General features: G+C 34.6%; 1 long non-coding RNA gene and 1 pseudogene across 2 annotated transcripts; one reads left to right on the forward strand and one right to left on the reverse strand.

Annotated features, from left to right (window-relative positions):
* Positions 1–3,829: 3,829 nt before the first annotated feature.
* Positions 3,830–9,342, reverse strand: LOC145814367 (uncharacterized). The gene is made up of 2 exons (XR_014357666.1): positions 7,887–9,342; positions 3,830–5,313 (listed from the first exon to the last, which is right to left on the reverse strand). It is a non-coding gene; the product is annotated as an uncharacterized LOC145814367 (long non-coding RNA).
* Positions 9,343–16,182: 6,840 nt separating this feature from the next.
* Positions 16,183–17,419, forward strand: LOC145814226 (4-coumarate--CoA ligase 2 pseudogene; annotated as a pseudogene). Its single transcript, XR_014357569.1, has one exon. The product of XR_014357569.1 is annotated as a 4-coumarate--CoA ligase 2 pseudogene (transcript).
* Positions 17,420–19,189: the final 1,770 nt, after the last annotated feature.

Below are 19,189 nucleotides of genomic sequence, written 5' to 3' on the forward strand. Positions count from 1 at the left end.
AATTTCATATTAAGACTGTGTTTGATTGGAAGATTTGACGACGGAAATGGAAAGAAAAAGAAAAAGAAAAAGAAAGAGAAAGAATTGATAGGGTTGAAATTTTAAGTTAAAGCTTGATTGAGTTAGAAATGGAGAAAGAAAATAATTTAAGTGAACTTAAAAGACAAAAAATGAGATTATATTTTTCTTTCATCAAATCTTCTAATCAAACACAGTTTAGAAATTAATATTTGAAGTTTATATGGAGGATTCACAGAAAGTGAAACCATAAACCATACATTTACAAAATAAGAAGAAATTAAAGCTGATAACAATAACCAACTTTTAAGAAAATGAGATTTTTTATTACCAAAGCAAGCAGAGGGAAAACATAAAGGAGAAATGACTTTTTGCATTCGGAACAGAAAATTAACAAGAACATTTTTTTGGGGCATTTTCCTAAATAAGTTAAAATAGTAAATCAATTTTCAAACTAAGCCTAGTTTTCAAAGAATTTTTAGAATAAGCTAACTCGCGGTTCACAATCGCGATTTTAACATTTTTCCGCCTGCCCCGCGTAGAAGTGGGCAAAACTTAAATTCATGGTTACAAAAAGCGCTTTCGATTAACAAATCGCAGTTACAAAACCCGATTTTAATTAATTTTTTTTTGCTTTTGAAGTCGCTGTTACAAACAGCGATTTTATCCAAAAACATTCTTAATTTTTTTTGCTTTTGAACTCGCTGTTAGAAACAGCGATTTTATCCAAAAAAAACATTTTGTTCTTAATTCGCTGTTGAGAACCACGAGACCTTTCTGAACTCGTTGTTTGTAACCACGAGTTTAACAAAAATCATTTTTCTTATGAACTCGCTGTTCCAAACGATGTTTTATGAAAAGCAAAACTCGCTCTTTGTAACCACGAGTTTAACAAAAATCATTTTTCTTTTGAACTCGCTGTTCCAAACGATGTTTTATGAACACAATTAAACCACACTTTTTTGTCAAATTTTTTTTCTGCTATAATTGTTGTTATGAACCACGCTTTTAGCGTAATTTTTTTTTTAGTTTCAATTTAACTGAACTGTAAAGAAGAATTTTTTTTTTTTGTTTCTGTTGTCATTGTTTTGGTGATAATGTATTTCAGAATAATTTTTTGGGTTAAAATTGTTTTACTAAAACCGTTCTCATGTTAATTTTTTTTTTCTTTTCTCTTGTCTTTATTTTGGGTTAGAATGTGTAATTCAACATTTTTTTTTGGTTTGACTAAAGTAAATTTATTTTATTTTTTCTTGTGTTTGTTTTGGCTTAAAAGGTAATAATGTAATTCATAAATTTTTTGAGATTTAGTAAAGCCGTTTTGATGTAAATTTTTTTTTATTTTATTTTTTCTTTGTTTTGGGTTAGAAGGTGTTATTCAGTAATTTGTTTGGGCTTTAATAAAGCCGTTTTCATTTAAATATATATATTTTTTTCTTTTGCCTTTGTTTTGGGTTAGAAGGTGATAATGTAATTCATAAATTTCTTTTCGCTTTACTAAAGCCATTTTCGTATAAATTTTTTTATTTTTTATTTTTTTCTATTATCTTTGTTTTGGGTTAGAATGTATTATTCAGAAATTTGTTTTGGCTTTACTAAAGCCGTTTTCATGTAAATAATATACATATTTTTTTTTCTGTTGTCTTTGTTTTGGGTTAGAAGGTGATAATGTAATTCATAAATTTCTTTTCGCTTTACTAAAGCCGTTTTCATGTACATTTTTTTATTTTTTATTTTTTTCTCTTGTCTTTGTTTTGGGTTAAAATGTGTTATTCAGAATTTTGTTTTGGCTTTACTAAAGCCGTTTTCATTTAAATTATTTTTTTTTCTGTTGTCTTTGTTTTAGGTTAGAAGGTGATAATTTAATTCATAAAACCTTGAGGAAAAAACACATAAGTCTCCCACAAAAATACATAAGTAGTACAGACATAAGTCTCGGTCAACAATATATTGTGGACACCATAAACTGAACACACAATACATAGATAAACATAACAGTTAGACAGACAAATATTAGCCAGACAATCTGACAAACTCATTACAGAAACACTTACTCTAACACAGACATTACATATTAGTGCATGACCTAATATTGGCGAAGTGTAGACATTAACACCTAATTCGCGCTTAAATCGGTAGGTGGCTCAGAGTCCGAACAATCTGAAAGCTCAGCGTCAGAGACAAGCTGAGGATCCTCCATCATACCCTTGATAGCCGCATCATTTGGTTCTGTTTTGTTCTTCTGGGCATCCTTCTTAACTATGTATAGCTGCATATCGCGGGCTAACCTACGGCCCATTTGAGAAATCTCACGTTGTAGTCTTTCACATAGTCGATCAACATTATCAGGATCTTCCTTTTGGATCTCAACAGAACGTGCTTTTGGCACCTTCAGTCGATTTTCCCGACATAATCTTTCCATCTGCACTCGCTCTATAAATAGTGCGGGCCACTTCAGAAGTCTAGCGTTTGCTAAACCATATCCTGTTTGATTATCTGATGGATCCTCCACCAAACCACATGGATCTCGATAGTACTTGGGCATGACAAAATGTCGCTTCCCAAACCTATCATGATAAGCACAAGAGGCATCTAACAAAGGAAATGGTGTTTCATCTTCAGCATCGCCACTTCGTCTTCCCCTACCTCGTCGTGAACTGTCACCCCTTTGCAAGTTCCTACCACCTCTGCGATTCCCACTCCCTCCCATGAACCATGTAGCCATGTTAATTTTTTAAAACAAATAAATGATAATTTCGTAGGGCGAAATGAGTTGTAAGGTTGTGTCTTCACCTTTAGTCGTTTATATAGTTGGTTATGAACAGCTTTAGAAAGATGGCCCTGCATGACAATCCCACATATACGAACAAGGTATGAGTTGTCAGTAGAATGAAAAAACAGAGAAAAGGAAATATTGTGTACCAAGTCACGTGACTTGACAATCCATCTGCATATACCGACAAAGTAAGGCATGCTCACTGTAAGGTAAATCAGTGAATTCAGTGTTGCCATGTGACTTTCTGAATTGAGAATCGCACATATATTAATAAGAAATGAGTTGTCATTGTAATAAAAAAATCGAGCAAAAAATCGAGAAAACCAAAGTCTGTGCACCAAGTCATATGACTTGACAATCCGTCTGCATATACTGACAAAATAAGGGCATGCTCTTTGTAAGGTAAATCAGTGAATTCAGTGTTGCCATGTGACTTTCTGAATTGAGAATCCCACATATATCAAATTGGTGTTGAGGTAAATCTGTTTGTGTATAATTAATTGTAAATAGTGATTTTGACAAGCAAATCAAGTAAAATCAATTGGGTTTTAAATTCCTTACTAGAGTCATCATTTTGACTGGACTTCCAGGAATTGGAAGCCGACTCTTTCTTCTTTCCCGATGGAGATTGAAATTCTTTACATACAGGATCCCTATTTCACGAGCCCCAGTTAAGAGAAGCTTTTCACCGAACTACCTGTTCTGTTTTATGTGTTGTTCAAGGCGGTTGTTCGTTTGTATGAACTTTATTTAGTTCCCCAATTGGACCAACCACTTGGCTTTGAGCTTGTTTGTCCAGGCCCCCAAGTTTAGTTATCTATCAACCCCCCGTTCCTTACTAGAGTCATCATTTTGACTGGACTTCTAGGAATTGGAAGGTGACTCTTTCTTCTTTCCCGACTCTTTCTGTTTTATGTGTTTTAAGTATTCACATAATTCAACATACATTAATCCATTTGTTAATCCAGAACATTCATTAACTCATTGCAATTCAATAAAGAAAGTCATGAACTAATAAATGTGCAGTTATAAATGTAGCTATTTCATAAATTTCAGGTTCATAAAACAAATACTTGAAATACATCCGTACGTTAGATGAACAACAACATTGTCTGACACTCCAGTAACGAAGATATGAGACAACATACAAATATATATGAAAGATAAAGGTGTTTGATTTCTCATTCCTCATCTGACATGTAGTAGTCAGAGAGATATTTGTCATTGTTTAAGACATTATTTTGCTCAATCACTGTCAAATCTCGGTTGCTTACTTCTGCCATTTCGGTGGCTAGCTGAAGTATGAAATGTCGACATCTCTGCATCAACATTCTGTTGTTCTCCTTCTTAATTCTGCTAACTGCTTTTTCATAGTTACTAACATTTCGTCTAGCCATCGTCAATGAACGACGATGAGGTACCGGTGCCCCAAAGTTACATAGATCATTAAACAATCCTTCTTGCTCCGTTACCCTGAACGCCCATTCAGCTCGGATACCAACATAATAATCCTTCGGACTCGAGTACTTTTCGCTCTTGTAGTCATAAGTAAATAGAGGTAGCAGCCACACTTTCGGATTTCTTTGCTGGCATGAACTTCCTGCACCTCTTGAAGACATTGTTCATAAAATAAACAAACAAATAATAATAGTAATTGTAGATATATTACTATTGTTATGGCTTGAACAAACATCATACTGGGGGTGTCGCTATTTATAGACATCATATTGAGGGTTAACTAGAGATGATCTAGTGACGATAATGCATGCTGGGGCACTATGGAAGAAGTGATACCCATGATATTATTTTTTAGCTTTTCATTTCATGCAATCCTGAGTACCCGTGACTTTGTGTACCTGTGATGTAGTCACAGACGTGGTTGTCAGATAAAAGCATAATTGTAAGCCAGAGGATGACAATGCAATCCCTTCATATTGGAGCAGTGAGTTGTCAAATAAAATAACATGCAGTGAGTTGTCATGCGTATGCCAACTGACATGCTTACTTTTTTAATATAGTAAGTAGTCACTTCAAATTGACGATTTCAGTACAAATTGGTGTTCTCAAAAAATTATAAATGAAATTAAATGCTTAAATTTTCTTTGTTTTAAAGTAATATTCTTCATAAACAGTCTACATTTTATCTTATTTTCACTTAATGAACTTCACAGTCATCCCATTTTCTTCTCTTTGCATTTTTTGCTTCTTTTTATATTCGGTAAATTACACTTTACTCCTTCAGTCCATCACATAATTGTTTATCAACATTATTGCCGTGTGGTCGTATTGATGTGACTTAGATGAATTCTGAAATGTGATAAAAAAATAAAGCATTTATTCGCGCTGCAGAAAGTCACATGCATCACGTAATGTGAGGAAAAAAGTGACAAAGTATATAAGCATGGCAAAGTCAGAAAGTCACATGCATCACTGCATCACTGCACAAAGTCACATGCATCACTGCATCACTGCACAAAGTCAGATGCATCACTGCATCGCTGCACAAAGTCACATAGCATCTGAGGAAAAAACAAAGCATCCAAATTATTACGTATGTTCAAGTAATTGCTGAGCATCACTGACAAATGTTGGACGTACCACTGCGCCGAGCTACAATTTATTATCATACCATACGTACTGTGCCCTTGTGAATTATGCAATCTATTAAAATTTTGTAGGGGTGTCATAACAAAATAACAATAAATTAATAAATATGTCAATACACCTAAAAAGTAAAACAAATTTCTGAATAAATATTTAAAAAAATTTCAAGCAGAGAAAATTGACTAATTCAGACGTTTAGTCCGTTGATCAGCTTGGTTTTTATTTTATTATTATTTTTTTTGTTTTTACTTTTTGTTATGTATAAATCAAATTTCCTTAATCAGATTTGCTTTAAAAAATAATTACTTCAAAATTTATGTATAAATAAAATTTCCTTAATCATATTTACTTTAAAAAAATAATTACTTCAAAATTTATGTATAAATAAAATTTCCTTAAAAACGTGATTTGTAACCTAGACAGATATATCAATAATTTTGAATATGAAGACATTACGAAGATTCTTCTTTTATTTTTCTATTAATATAATTTTATAGTATAACTTGTATCAAGTATTGTATTTATTTTTTCTGTTCATATAATTTTGTAACAAGTCATACAAAAATCTTAAATCATAGTGTAACTTTTTTCTATGAAATTATTATTTTTTTCATTGAGTTCAAATAACTCGATTGATTTTGTATGACTTGTTCTTAATTTTTATTTCAAACATTGTTCACGTCATTCTTTATAACTGGTGGTCCAATTAGTGAGATTTATGGACAATTAAAGAGAAGTTAATTTTATTTGCTCAAGCTTCTGCCAATAGGGACCTTAATGACAAAGTTATTTGGTAGGTTATTTCCTATGACATTATTCCCTAACTTAGGGAAATAACCTCATCCGAAATAACGTAGGAAATAACTTAGGGAAATAACGTACGAAATAACATAAATAAAAAATTAATGAGCTCTCATAATTTTAAGCAATATAAAAAACATAACAAAAAAATTATCGACCTGAATCGAGTCAAACTTGAGTTTCATTAATATTAAAGAGCTCTCATTATGTGTTAAAAATCATGTATGCTCCTTTTAGATCTCAAGTTGAACTCTCAGTATGTGTCATGTTTATAGGTATTAATTGAGATTTGTCGGATCTACGCGGAAGGGACGTTTGGTGTGGATTGTAAGATTAGTCGATAAATACGTGAACTACTTCAGACATCCGACTATCATAAAAAGTTAAAACTTAATTGAATAAACATAATACAGACGCATAGAGAATAAGTCAATTGGATAATTCAAATGGGTAAAAATTATCGAGAATGACTCATTTTATAAATCAAATATTTTAATTTTTTCAAACATAATTCCTAAACAATTTTTTTTTTTTTTTATATCAAATGTTTTCATAATAGCATTTTCCATGACGACTTGAAAGGCCTCTTTTGGCAAAGAGGTAAAAAGTAATTTTTTGACTTCTAATTTTTTGTGGATCAAATTATTCGACCTCTAATGTTTATATCAATTTTTTTGTGGATCACTTCTAAAAAGTCATTTATTTATATCAAATTTATAAAAGGGAATGTCATGAAATTTAAGGAGGAAAAACTCGAAAATGAAATTCAACCCTAAATGGGGCATGAAATTCAAGTAAACTATACTTTTTATATTTAACCACGATTACATTTGAATTTAGTGCATAAATTTAGTCAAACGAATTTTTCTTATCGTAGGGGCATGCGGCATCAATGGCATATTTTAAAGTTTTCTTTCTTTAAAAAAAAATTTAGTGTATTGCTTAAAGGGTCACCCATACAAAATATTAACAATCACAATCACTCTTTAAAAAAATTTAACAAAAAAACGAAAGAAGGCCTACACCGACATGAAATTCAATTATCTGACTTTTCTATTTTGCCATATCCGTATCTCCAAAATATATATATATATATATATATATATATTTGTTCCTGGCCAAAATGACGAGAAAACTTCCATAGCAATTTCTTATCACAAATTTTGTTCCTTACTTTTCAATTTCTTGTTCTTACTTAAAAAATTGAAATTTAGAAAAAAAATATTTTTGTTACTCTATTAATTTTTAGTTATTACTACTCCACGTCACCTAATTAATAATAATTTTTACAGCCAAATTAACGTTTTTCTTTCTTATGTAATTAATTAACAGCATTAAAATTTAACAAATTATCTATAATTAAACACATTCAACAAATTATCTATAGCAAAAGATTTCACATTCAACAGATTATCTATAATTAAAATTCAACAAATTATCTATAATTAAACACATTCAACAAATTCTCTATAATTAAAATTCAACACATTCAACATTCACATTCAACAAATTATCTATAGTTAAAATTTCACAAATATAAACCCTAACCCTAATTTATTCACATTTTATTCACAAATATAAACCCTAACCCTAACCCCACATTCATGAACCCTAACCCTAATTTATTCACATTTTCACAAATACAAATATATTCACAAATATGTAAAGTAGATGATAGAAGCCATACCAACGAGAGAGAGGCGGTACTGAAGCAGAGGGAGCTCGACAGAGAGAGAGAGCAGGGAGCACAGTGACAGAGAGAGGAGTAAGAGCGAGAGAGAGACAGCAGAGGGAGAGGGAGACAGCAGAGAGGAGTAAGCGTGAATGTAAAGCACGGGGCTGGGGGGAGATTATATACAAGTTTTAAAATCGTGGTTGTGAACCACGAGTTCACTTAATGGCAAAAAATTTGGGCAAAAATCGCGGTTATAAAAAGCGAGTTCAGAACAAAAAAGTTTTGCTAAAATTGTGGTTTGGAAAAGCGAGTTCGAATAAAATCGTGGTTACAAATAGCGAGTTCAGAACAAAATTTTTTTTCAACAAAAGCGGGGTTGCGAACAGCGAATTCAGAACATAATTTTGAACTCGTGGTTTGTAACAGCGAATTCAAAGGAAAGAAAAGTTAATTAAAATCGCGTTTTATAATCACGATTTATTAATCTTTTTGTAACCACGAATTTAAGATTTCCTAACTTTTACCCGGGGCAGGCGGAAAAATGTTGAAATCGCGATTGTGAACCGCGAGTTAACTTATTCTAAGAATTCTTTCAAAACTAAGCTTAATTAGAGAATTGATTTACTATTTTAACTTATTTAGAGAAATGGTCCCATTTTTTTTTTGGTAGGAATATGTTTTGCATCAAATTTTCAATTTGCAAATCAATTTGCCCAGCGGAGAAGTTGGGATTTGGGGAATATCTTCCTGTTTGACCTTTAACAGTCTTTTTAAAAAAAAGAGAGAACTGAGAGTGCTGCACGTGGCTCTCTTCATCCAAGAGGATTAGATATAGGGGAAAATTTTCAAGTTTTAATTATATATTCATGGAAAACTTTATTATTTTATTTTTTAATATTTATAAAATTTATTATTAATTTAAAAATATTTGTGTAAACTTAAACCGAAATGAAATTACCTCTTAGATATATGCATCGTTTTTCTCAGATATGAATATATTATTTTAAAATTTCAACTCATGATAACTGGATCGATCAAATAATTTTATTGCTATTCTAAAAATGAAGCAACCTTAACAAACGACCTTATCATTATCGTTGACTATTATTTGATCTCTTTTCATCTACAAAGATCACACCCTAAAATTTAAAAAAATAAAACAATAAGAATTCAAAAAGTAAAAACTAAAACAGGTGGTAGTATTACATGGAAAGAACTGCTTAAAAGAGTATGGATAAAGAATAATTTAATCACAAACCTATCAGTTTAATGGGGGCAATCTCAACCAACAATGTCAAGATAATTACAAATGAGAATCAAATAAAATTTATTCGATTAAACGGTGGAAGGAAGTCCTACAGGGGCGACCTGAGAACACATCATCAAGCATACAGCAAAATCAAATGCACCTTGATGTGATCTCAAGTCGCTCCTGTTGGACCCATTCACATTTTTTTTCTCTCCAACTTTGGTGGGCACTGAGTGGATGATTTCATATTATGTGCCTAATATATAGAACCATTTTTTTAATTTCATAGCTTTGGTTGGGTGTACTGCACCATAGTACTTGCTACAATTTTCAGTTTTATTGGTAGAGTACAACTTTGTACTCCTCGGTGCATCTACTTCATTGTACTACCAATAATTCAGCTTCAACGTGTTCAGATGTAGAAATTGGAAAAAATATCACACTGCATCGTATCGTAAGCCACACACGTGTATGAGTATTCAATGATAAAAAATGCATGATAATGGTGATTAATGTTTCGTTAAGATTTAAATTTTATATTAGAAAAATATTTGGTGGTCCGAAAATATGTAGTTCGAATGCCTTGAAAATGACAAAACGATATCGTTTTACACCCAAAACGACCATTAATATTTCGTTAAGATATCAATTTTATATTAGAAAAATATTTGGTAGCCCGAAAATATGTGGCTCGAATAGTTCGAAAATGGCAAAACGATGTCGTTTTACACCCAAAACGACATCGTTTTGATTGTTTCGAGCCATTCGAGCCATATATTTTCGGACCACTAACCATTACTGTTTATATTATTCTAGGACTGTATTTAGATAAGAATTTAGAAAGAAAAAAAAATTAAATAAAATATAATTATATATTTTATTCATATTCATTTATATCTAAATTTTTTTATTTAAATTTATAATTTAAACGTAATATATTATAATGACTAATCCTATTTTGAACACCTTCAATACAGAAAGTCGTTTTTGCCATTCATATGTTAATTTGCTCCAATACTAAAATATCAATTTTCGCACGTCCATCATTCACTTGTTCTAATTATTATTCATCCCTCATCAATAATTTTAACTACCATTCTTTCAATTACTAAATTTTCAATTATCATTCTTTCTTTTTCTTTTTTTTTTCGATTCAGAACAATTATCATTCTTTCACGGGTTAGTCTATGGTACCCCTTCAAAGGGGTGTATATAATTAGATCTTTTTCGATCATAATTTTAAAAAATTCATAATCAAATATTATATGAAATATAATTAAAGATATTTTAAATCATAATTAAAATAATATTATAACTAATATCATAGTAAGTCAAAGCTAATACTATAATATGTATAATTAAGCTACAATCAATTCATAACTAATATCATAATAGGGCAAAACCTTAAATCATAAAAGACATAACTGGGTATATAATACACACTCTAAAAAGGGGCGTGTACCATAAAATTTTCCTTAACTATAATCTTTTTCTTTATCTATAAATTTTTAAGAAAATGAGAGACTTACGTACATGTCCTAATAGGTATACTTATTATCTAATAGGTTCAGTGAGAATTAATAGCGTTTTTTCATTAAACATTATTAAAAAATGTCACTAATAGTTAATTTTCAGCGACATGTTGAAAATTGTCACAAAAAAGTCAATAATTATAAGTTTTAGTGACAGTTTAAAAAAATTGTCACAAAAAAATCACAAATTTTTAACTTTCGTCGACAATTTGAAAAATTCATTACCAAAAAGTAATTAATTATAAGTTTTAGTGACAATTAATAAAAACCGTGACAAAAAAAGTAACTAATTATTAATTTTTAACAACATATATAAAAAATCGTTACAAAAAAATATTTTTACCGATGATTTTACTCATATTTATTTTTAATAAAACTTAATAAGAATTAAATCTAATTATAAAGATCTATCGATAGTTTAGCAGAAGAAAATTTACTCAACACACTACACTACCACGATTGAGCGAATTTAGAAAAGATTTTGACTTGTCTTCTATATTGTTAGAGGAAAAGAGGTGATGTGAATTGCTCATTGAATGAAAACACAACAATTGGGTGTTTGGCAAGTTGGATTGTAGTCAATTTTTTTTTTGTTAAAATTTACAAAAAGATAAAATAAATTAAAATAATAAATAAGATAAAATGTTACATCAAATTCATAATCATTTCACTTTTTCTCTCACAAATATCACATCCAACTGTAAAAAAATAAATCATCTTTCTAAATACAAAAATTTCAACTTACTAAAATAGCCAAAATACAAAATAACCGACTAAAATAGCAACTTCTCAAACACCCACAATATAACCAACCAATAAAACTGTTAGTTTTTTTGACTTTCGAAGGTTAATAATGTAAATTTAAGCGTGCCAGTAAGGATCAATTAGTCTTACAGAATTTGTAATTGCAACCAATTATCAAGCGATTATGTTGAAGTTCTTTCAACCTCAATAAAGAGGACTTTTACTAGTAGCTTGTTTAGGAGAAAATTGTGAATAGTAACAAATAAATATAATTTAGAAATCAAATTTCATTAAGCAAATGAAAACTTACAATGACCCAACCTCGATGAGGTTCACAGCAACAAACTAATGAAAAACTACTCCTAGAAAATGAAGTGCAATGCATGAATTAAAGTGTTAGAAATGTAAAACTGGAAAGAAAATGAAGTAAATAAACTGGTTTCTGGATCTGAGTTCGGGGCTTTCATTTTGGAGCTTTCCTTGCTATTTATACTTCCCAATGGTAACTGCCAAAATGGGCTTTCAACCGTCGAAGCGTCCTCCCATGATTCCTAAACATGCTCTCTCACAGTCAGTCCTACTACGACACTCTTGCAGTTATGCTTCCCTCTTGATTTTGAATTTAAATCTATGAGTAACCGTTAGGTCACGTTATCTTGTGACTCTCGACTATTCCAGTGCTACGCAGATCCATTATTACTAATACGAACTGCCACGTGTCCGACCTTGATTGGCAACTTATATTAACTCTCTAAATTGCCCTCCTCGTGTCACGTGTTAAGTTGTGATTGGCTTATACAAAATATGTAGTCAACATTACCTCCCGTATTAATATATCCAATACTTTGTGGTATTAGTGGACCAGTGCACTTTGTTCACGTATTAGGACGTGCACGGACTTGGCTGAAGTATAACTGTCTTCTTAGAAACGAAGCACCGACCTTCATTAAATCCTTCCCTACGCTTTAAATATTCCCTCCATATTATGCGAATACGAGGAGACTGATACATCTCTAATAGCCAAACCAATCTTCTCTTACATTCATTGAGCATATGAGGAGGCATTTGACAATAATGACCGCCCTCGAAAGAATCTTCATGTATTTATTGGCCACATTTATCCGCTCCTGTTCATACAAGTTATGGAAGCTTTTGCAAATTATCAACATTTGGACCAAAAATTTACTAATTACAATTCTCTGGACCAGGAACTTGCAAAAATGGATATTAGAAATTCCTCCTCTGCCCCAAAACTTTCTGCATGGGATGAAGCTGCTTCTTCTTTCTCTAGTGCCACTGGCTGGGGTGCTTGGTTAACACTTGTTAAACCGCAATTAAGGGAGCGGATTCATCATCGGTTTATTGAATTCGAAGACCCCCTTTTGGTACCCCCTACCTCTCGAAGCTCAGTGGTATATCCCTATATACCCATTAACCACCATCATTGTCTAGAGGATAACCTGCTTTTGGCATGGTACACTCCCTCTTTGCCAATAAGGATAGTGCAGGAGACCTATCGTCTTGCTGAAGCACTGGGATTTAGTCCTTCCCTTTTGGCCAAGAAAACAAAGCTTTGTTCTTTTGATTGGTTTGAATGCATGAACGTCCCTTAGTTTCCTCCTACTTTTGGGATAGGCCCTTTTGCACCCCTTCCTTCTTAGAATCCTCACTGGGTGGAGGAATTAAAACTTTCAAAGTTCTACGAGATGAGGCTCCTCTCAAGAACTTCAAATGGGCCTGTGACATTATGACCCAGGGTCACGTTCTCAATCCTAGGGCCCAGACAGAGCTCCACATCTTTTTAGACCAACTTCTTCTCCTCTTCCATTGGTATAAAAATTCTTTGGCCATCAACAACTCCTTGGATAGAATCTCAGCCAGTTGAATTCAGACTCAGTATGAGGCAGAGAACTTTCTTGAAGAATATGATGCTTTCAAGAACAAAGACTCAGCATACTGGCATGATTTAGATATAGACGAGATGGAGCAAGGTTTGAAAGAGATAGAGTTTGAGGTGAGGGCTGAACAGCTTTTTCACCAAATAAGAGCATACCAACAGCAACAACCCAGTTTAGACAGAATAGAAGATAGAATAAAGAAAGAACACCAGTTCATAGAATATTGCTGGGTTAAATTTAATGATCTTGTTACTTTTTTTATTCCTTATTATTACGAGGTCGAATTTGTAGCCAAATAGGCCCCCATGTAACTATTCGTATATCAATAAACTGGGTTTTTCAATTTGCATGGCCTGGTTTTATATTCCAATTGTATGCTTGATTGTATGGTTGATGTAACCTTACTCCTTACTTTGTTCACAAAAGCTTCGAATTAACCAATTTAACCTATTTTGCTTTGAAACCTAACTTTAGTGTTTTTGAAGTGTGGAACTTCTCTTAAGCAAAGGGATTTTTGTCCTAAATTTTTTACATTCCAATTGCATGGTTAACATAATCTGTATAAATAACAACTTCGAGCTAACAGGTCTTGCTTCAAAGCTCAATCTGAGTGCTTCGAAATATGGAATTTTTCTTAGGAACTACACTGCTCATTCTTAAGAGTTCTCTCAGGTAAAAAATTCAAGGATGAAATTTCATGTAAAGGTAAGCCTTTTAAGTTTCTTCACTACTTGACCAAGTACTGTTTTATAGTGCTTACTTATTTCAGAACCCAGAACTTTAAACAAGATAAGCATTCCAAAGACTCCTTCGAAGGATATTACCTTATAAAGATGTCCTAGGAGTATGCTTATAAAACCTTCGAAGAGAACAAGCATTAACTAATGTCTTTCTAAGGCAAAAACTTCAAAGATCTTGGAAGGAAACTGGCTTCGAAGCCAACTACAGGTTTTCGAAGCCAAGCTGAGCATTTAAAATATACTTCCCTCCAAAACTTACTCTGGAAAGAGACTCTCTATGATGTGGTTTTGAGACCCTTGTGTTTTAAAACTAGAGTTTTAATTCCATATGAGTCAAAACTGTTAAAATTCAATATATAAAGAGAATTGTATTATTGATTGATGTATTTAATGGTGTGTTGAGCTCTCTCCTTTATAGAGGAGAGGGAGAACAATTACAAACCGAAAGTAGAAGCACAAACTAAACAACATTATTAAAGGTACATTATTAAAGCATACTAATTATTATACTAACCTAATTATTAAAACAACATTTTACATATTATATTCTAATAGCACCCCTCAAACTCAAGGAGGATAGGAACCAACCAACTTGAGTTTGGAGAGAGTAACAAAACAGAAAAATAATCTGAAAAATAAAAAATGGATAGGAGACACTGTATGTCGTGTCAGACCGTTGTAGAAGACTGTATGGTTATGGCAGACCGATATAGAAGACACAGGCTCGTGTTGGACCGATGTAGAAGACAGTTTATGTGACAGTTTACGGAGTCTTGCTGGACCCTTGTAGAAACTAACCGGAATTAATGTCGGGACAGTTTACAGAGTCTTGTCGGACCCATGAAGGAGCTAACCGGAATCAATGTCGGGACAGTTTACAGAGTCTTGTCGGACCCATGAAGGAGCTAACCGGAATCAATGTTGGGACAGTTTACAGAGTCTTGTCGGACCTTTAAAAAGTCGCACCCTCAAAAGGTGTGCCCAATCTTTCAAAAGGCGTGCCATCAAAAGGCGTGCCCAATCCATAAAAAGGCGTGCCATCAAAAGGCGAGCCCAAGTCATAAAAAGATGTGCCGGACATGATGACGAGGCACGTCACCACATTGGCTTGCGCGCCCGTTTTGTCGTTTGGCGTCAAGTGGCGCGCGATGCGCGTGTCTGCCTTGGCTATTTAACCAAGACGGATGCTGAGGCAGAGGCAGAGGCTAAGACAAAAAACTGGCTAAAAACCTCTGAGAAACTCTTCGTTGTCTTGAGAGAGATACTCTGTAACACTCTGTAACCAACCCTTCTCTGAAACACTCAGCAACCCATAACATGGCCTCTTCGTCCCATACAGCTACCCAGAATATGGCCTCTTCGTCCCGTGGTTTGCTCACTCTCTTTCCCGACCTCAACGAGTCAACAAGAGAGATAACTGGTGCGGTGACCAGTGAACCTCAACCAAGCGCCTCTGGTTTTGCTCCGTTGAACTTTCCGATGCGGTCGGTGGAGCAAAAAATGGCGGTGCAAACTGATATTGAGGCCAATCAGTATACTTTGAAGTCATGTGTCGAGACCATGACGGCGGTCACAAACCTGTCGCACCGGCTGCAGAGTAGGACAAATGAGGTGCAGCAGTTAAACGCCCAACTGGCTTTGCTCCAACGCATGTATAAAGATGCGCGAGCAGAGATAAGTGTGCTAAAGGCGGAAAATAAGGAACTGAAGCGGAAGGCCACCGTTATGTTCCGATTTGGAGGTCCGCCATATGCTGCAGTGGAGGAGCAGGGTGGAGTGATCGTGCCCAGTGGAGTGGGAAACACGGAGGCAACACCGTCAAGGGCCGCCCAGGACGGAGGCAAGAAGAAGAGACCGGCGGCAGAGTAGAGAAGAAAAATCTCGCCTGGGGATGTGGTTGTTTTGTTTTTGTGTGTTTGTGTGTTTGGTTTTTTTTTTTTTTTTTTTGTGTAAAATTGTGATCAGGGCGAAGTCCCGATATGAATAAAATGAGTGTATTGTGCAAATCCGAATGGCTGGAAGCTACAAGACTGAGCAGAAAAAAATGAGATGGAATGAATATATATATATATATATTTTTTATATATATTTTTTATTTTTTTTTGTTTTTAAAGAAAAGATAAAAAGTTGAGGTTCAAGGAGAAGTTGGGCGGTGGAAAGAAGAAAAAGAAATATATATATATATATATATATAAGATAAAGAATGTTTGGGCGGGTCCTACCACTAATGGAAAAGTAAGATTATTGGGGTGCAAATCAATTTGTGTTTCGTTTTCTTTTCAAAAGATGAAGTAAAATAATAAAAAAAGAAAAAGAAAGTTGAGTGGGGAACAGGAGTGTGTGGAAAGAATGAAAAAGAAAAAGTATGGTTGAATTGCTCAGATATGTCTTGGCCAAAAGTGTATCCAGCACCACGTGGAGAGATTCCCCAAGCACAGCGATCATTAGGGTCGGACCATAACAGATCACACATAGGACCTTCATGTGGAACTTCTTGAACACGATCAAAATTCCGTATATTATCAAGGGTGTCAATGGATGGGGACAATCCACCATGCAGACAAAATATTTCTGATTCAACCAGGGCAGTAAGTGGGAAATAATCAAAAAGATCTGTAAATATCTTCCAAACATTAGCATTACCATACTTCCGTAGGCATTCATCATAAAACCCATAAACTTGAGTAATCTGTCGACTTTCATGGATTCCTCTAAGAATAGCTTCCAGAGTTGGGGTTGCGATTTTGATTATGCAGGAGCTGATTCAGATGTATAAAGTGACTATTGGGCCATTGGTGCCGCCGATTGTGTTGGCGATTGAGGTGGTGGATGATTATGATCTGTCGACGATTCGGACTGTGATGTCTGGTGCGGCGCCGTTGGGGAAGGAGCTTGAAGATGCTGTCAGAGCTAAGTTTCCTCATGCCAAACTTGGCCAGGGCTATGGAATGACAGAGGCAGGGCCAGTATTGGCAATGTGCTTGGCATTTGCAAAAGAGCCCTTTGAGATAAAATCAAGGGCATGTGGGACCGTAGTGAGGAATGCAGAGATGAAGATTGTTGACCCTGATGCTGGCTTCTCTCTGCCTAGGAACCAACAGGGGATATAGGCTACATTGATGATGATGATGAGCTCTTCATAGTTGATCGGTTGAAAGAACTGATCAAATACAAAAGGTTCTAAGTAGCCCCTGCAGAACTTGAAGCCCTTCTATTCAAACATCCCACCATCTCTGATGCTGCTGTTGTGCCGATGAAAGATGAATCAGCAGGAGAGGTTCCAGTTGCATTTGTTGTGAGAACAAATGGGTTTGAAGTCATTGGGCGTGAAGGTGGTGGACTCGAAGAAATTTCAAGGTATGTGTAGAAAATTCTAGCGGACTAGGTTGAGGTCCGGCGGGCGGCCAAGGCGAGGTTGCCGCCCGTCGGTGAAGCGAAAGATACTAAGTGCTTAACCTTGCTCTGATACCATGTTAAAATTCAATGTATAAAGAGAATTGTATTATTGATTGATGTATTTAATGGTGTGTTGAGCTCTCTCCTTTATAGAGGAGAGGGAGAACAATTACAAACCGAAAGTAGAAGCACAAACTAAACAACATTATTAAAGGTACATTATTAAAGCATACTAATTATTATACTAACCTAATTATTAAAACAACATTTTACATATTATATTCTAACAAAAACCATCAAATAATTTATTTCGGGTCTTTTTAACCCATTGGGTCAACTTGGTAATTTTTTGGACGGAAAGGTTTAAAACCCTTTTTCTTTACGCTTTACCTATTCATTTTCCTAAAATTTCCCTTCTCACCCTTATTGCTTTTGTCTACAATTTTTCACTCCTCATCCCCCTTCTTCTTTTACCTCCTCGATAATGGCTTCTTCTCCTCTAAAAGTACCAGTCGTTGAGCATGTAAGCTCATCTGTGGCTTTGAGGAGACTCATTAATGAGGAATGTGACAAATACAGAGCCGGTGAATGGTATGCTGTCGATGGACGCATCCTCATTTCCCGTCACCATGCTCAAGTTGAATACGTGCTTAGACCCATTGTCAAGGAAGCCCCTGCTTAACTCCCTGCCTTATACCCGCGTCTAGAAGATCATTGCCTCTTATAAGGGTGGCCTTGATTGGGGGAGCTGGAGGTTGAACTGATCCCACCGCTGTTGGCCCACCCTGAGGCTTGAGTGGGAGGAATGGTACGATTGAGTTGTTTTGCTAGGATGTTGGACCTTTAAGAGCTCTGTCTCCTCGATACCCTTCAATTAGCTAGGTTTTCTATTTCTGAAGACCCTTTCCTCATACCCGCTGCATTCTGTTTTTGGAATCCATCTTTCAATTTTTTCCAATTTCGATGTGGTATGATGGCCCCTACTGTTCTTGATAAGTGTCATCTCTTAGGATTATTCCCCATTGGTACTCCTTTTGGCCTTGATTACCCGACCTTAATGTGCCTTTTTATATTCCCCCTTTTAACTCCTCCTTTAGTGATTTCGCAAATTTTGAAAACCAAAGGGAGGGCCTTGTAATAGACCGAGAGTTCTTCTCTTTTCTTCTATATTGGCTTTGTAAATTTTTATTTTGCACTTCTTCTCAGAGGATCATACCTGAGTTTGCCCCTCTTGCCAAGGCTCTTGCTTTGGAAAAGAATATAGCCCTAGCTTCATATGTTTTAGGCCACGTATATAGAGCTTGCTTCCAGTTTTGTGAAAAATCTTTGGATGCCAACCAAGGGGGGCCACTCTAGATATTGCAACTTTTGCTCTTTGCCTACTTCACTGATTTAGACTCCAGATGTCTGAGATTTTTGGTACTAAACCCTACTACTTATGGAGTAAAATACGCCAGAGTTTCACTTTACCCTTCCAACTTTGCTTACTACTTCACTTTTTTCCATATACTCCCAGCTTCCCCTACTTTTCGCACCTTTTTTTGTCCCTTCGAAGCCAATGTTGGCCCAGCATGGTTGAGGACCTTCTTGGCTAACAGAGAGTGCTCCTAATCTCAACACAGGGACATGTGGGCTTCTATCTTAACTCCAAGGGAGCTTTTTATTGGCACTTTACACCCTCGAGCTTACAAATGCATAGCAGAAGCCTACTGCCCTGCTCAATTTGCTAGACAATTTGGGTTTACCCAGGGGATCC

Source organism: Camellia sinensis, unplaced genomic scaffold, assembly GCF_055761805.1.
Source record: "Camellia sinensis isolate YWXY unplaced genomic scaffold, ASM5576180v1 Unanchor1, whole genome shotgun sequence".
NCBI lineage: Eukaryota > Viridiplantae > Streptophyta > Magnoliopsida > Ericales > Theaceae > Camellia > Camellia sinensis.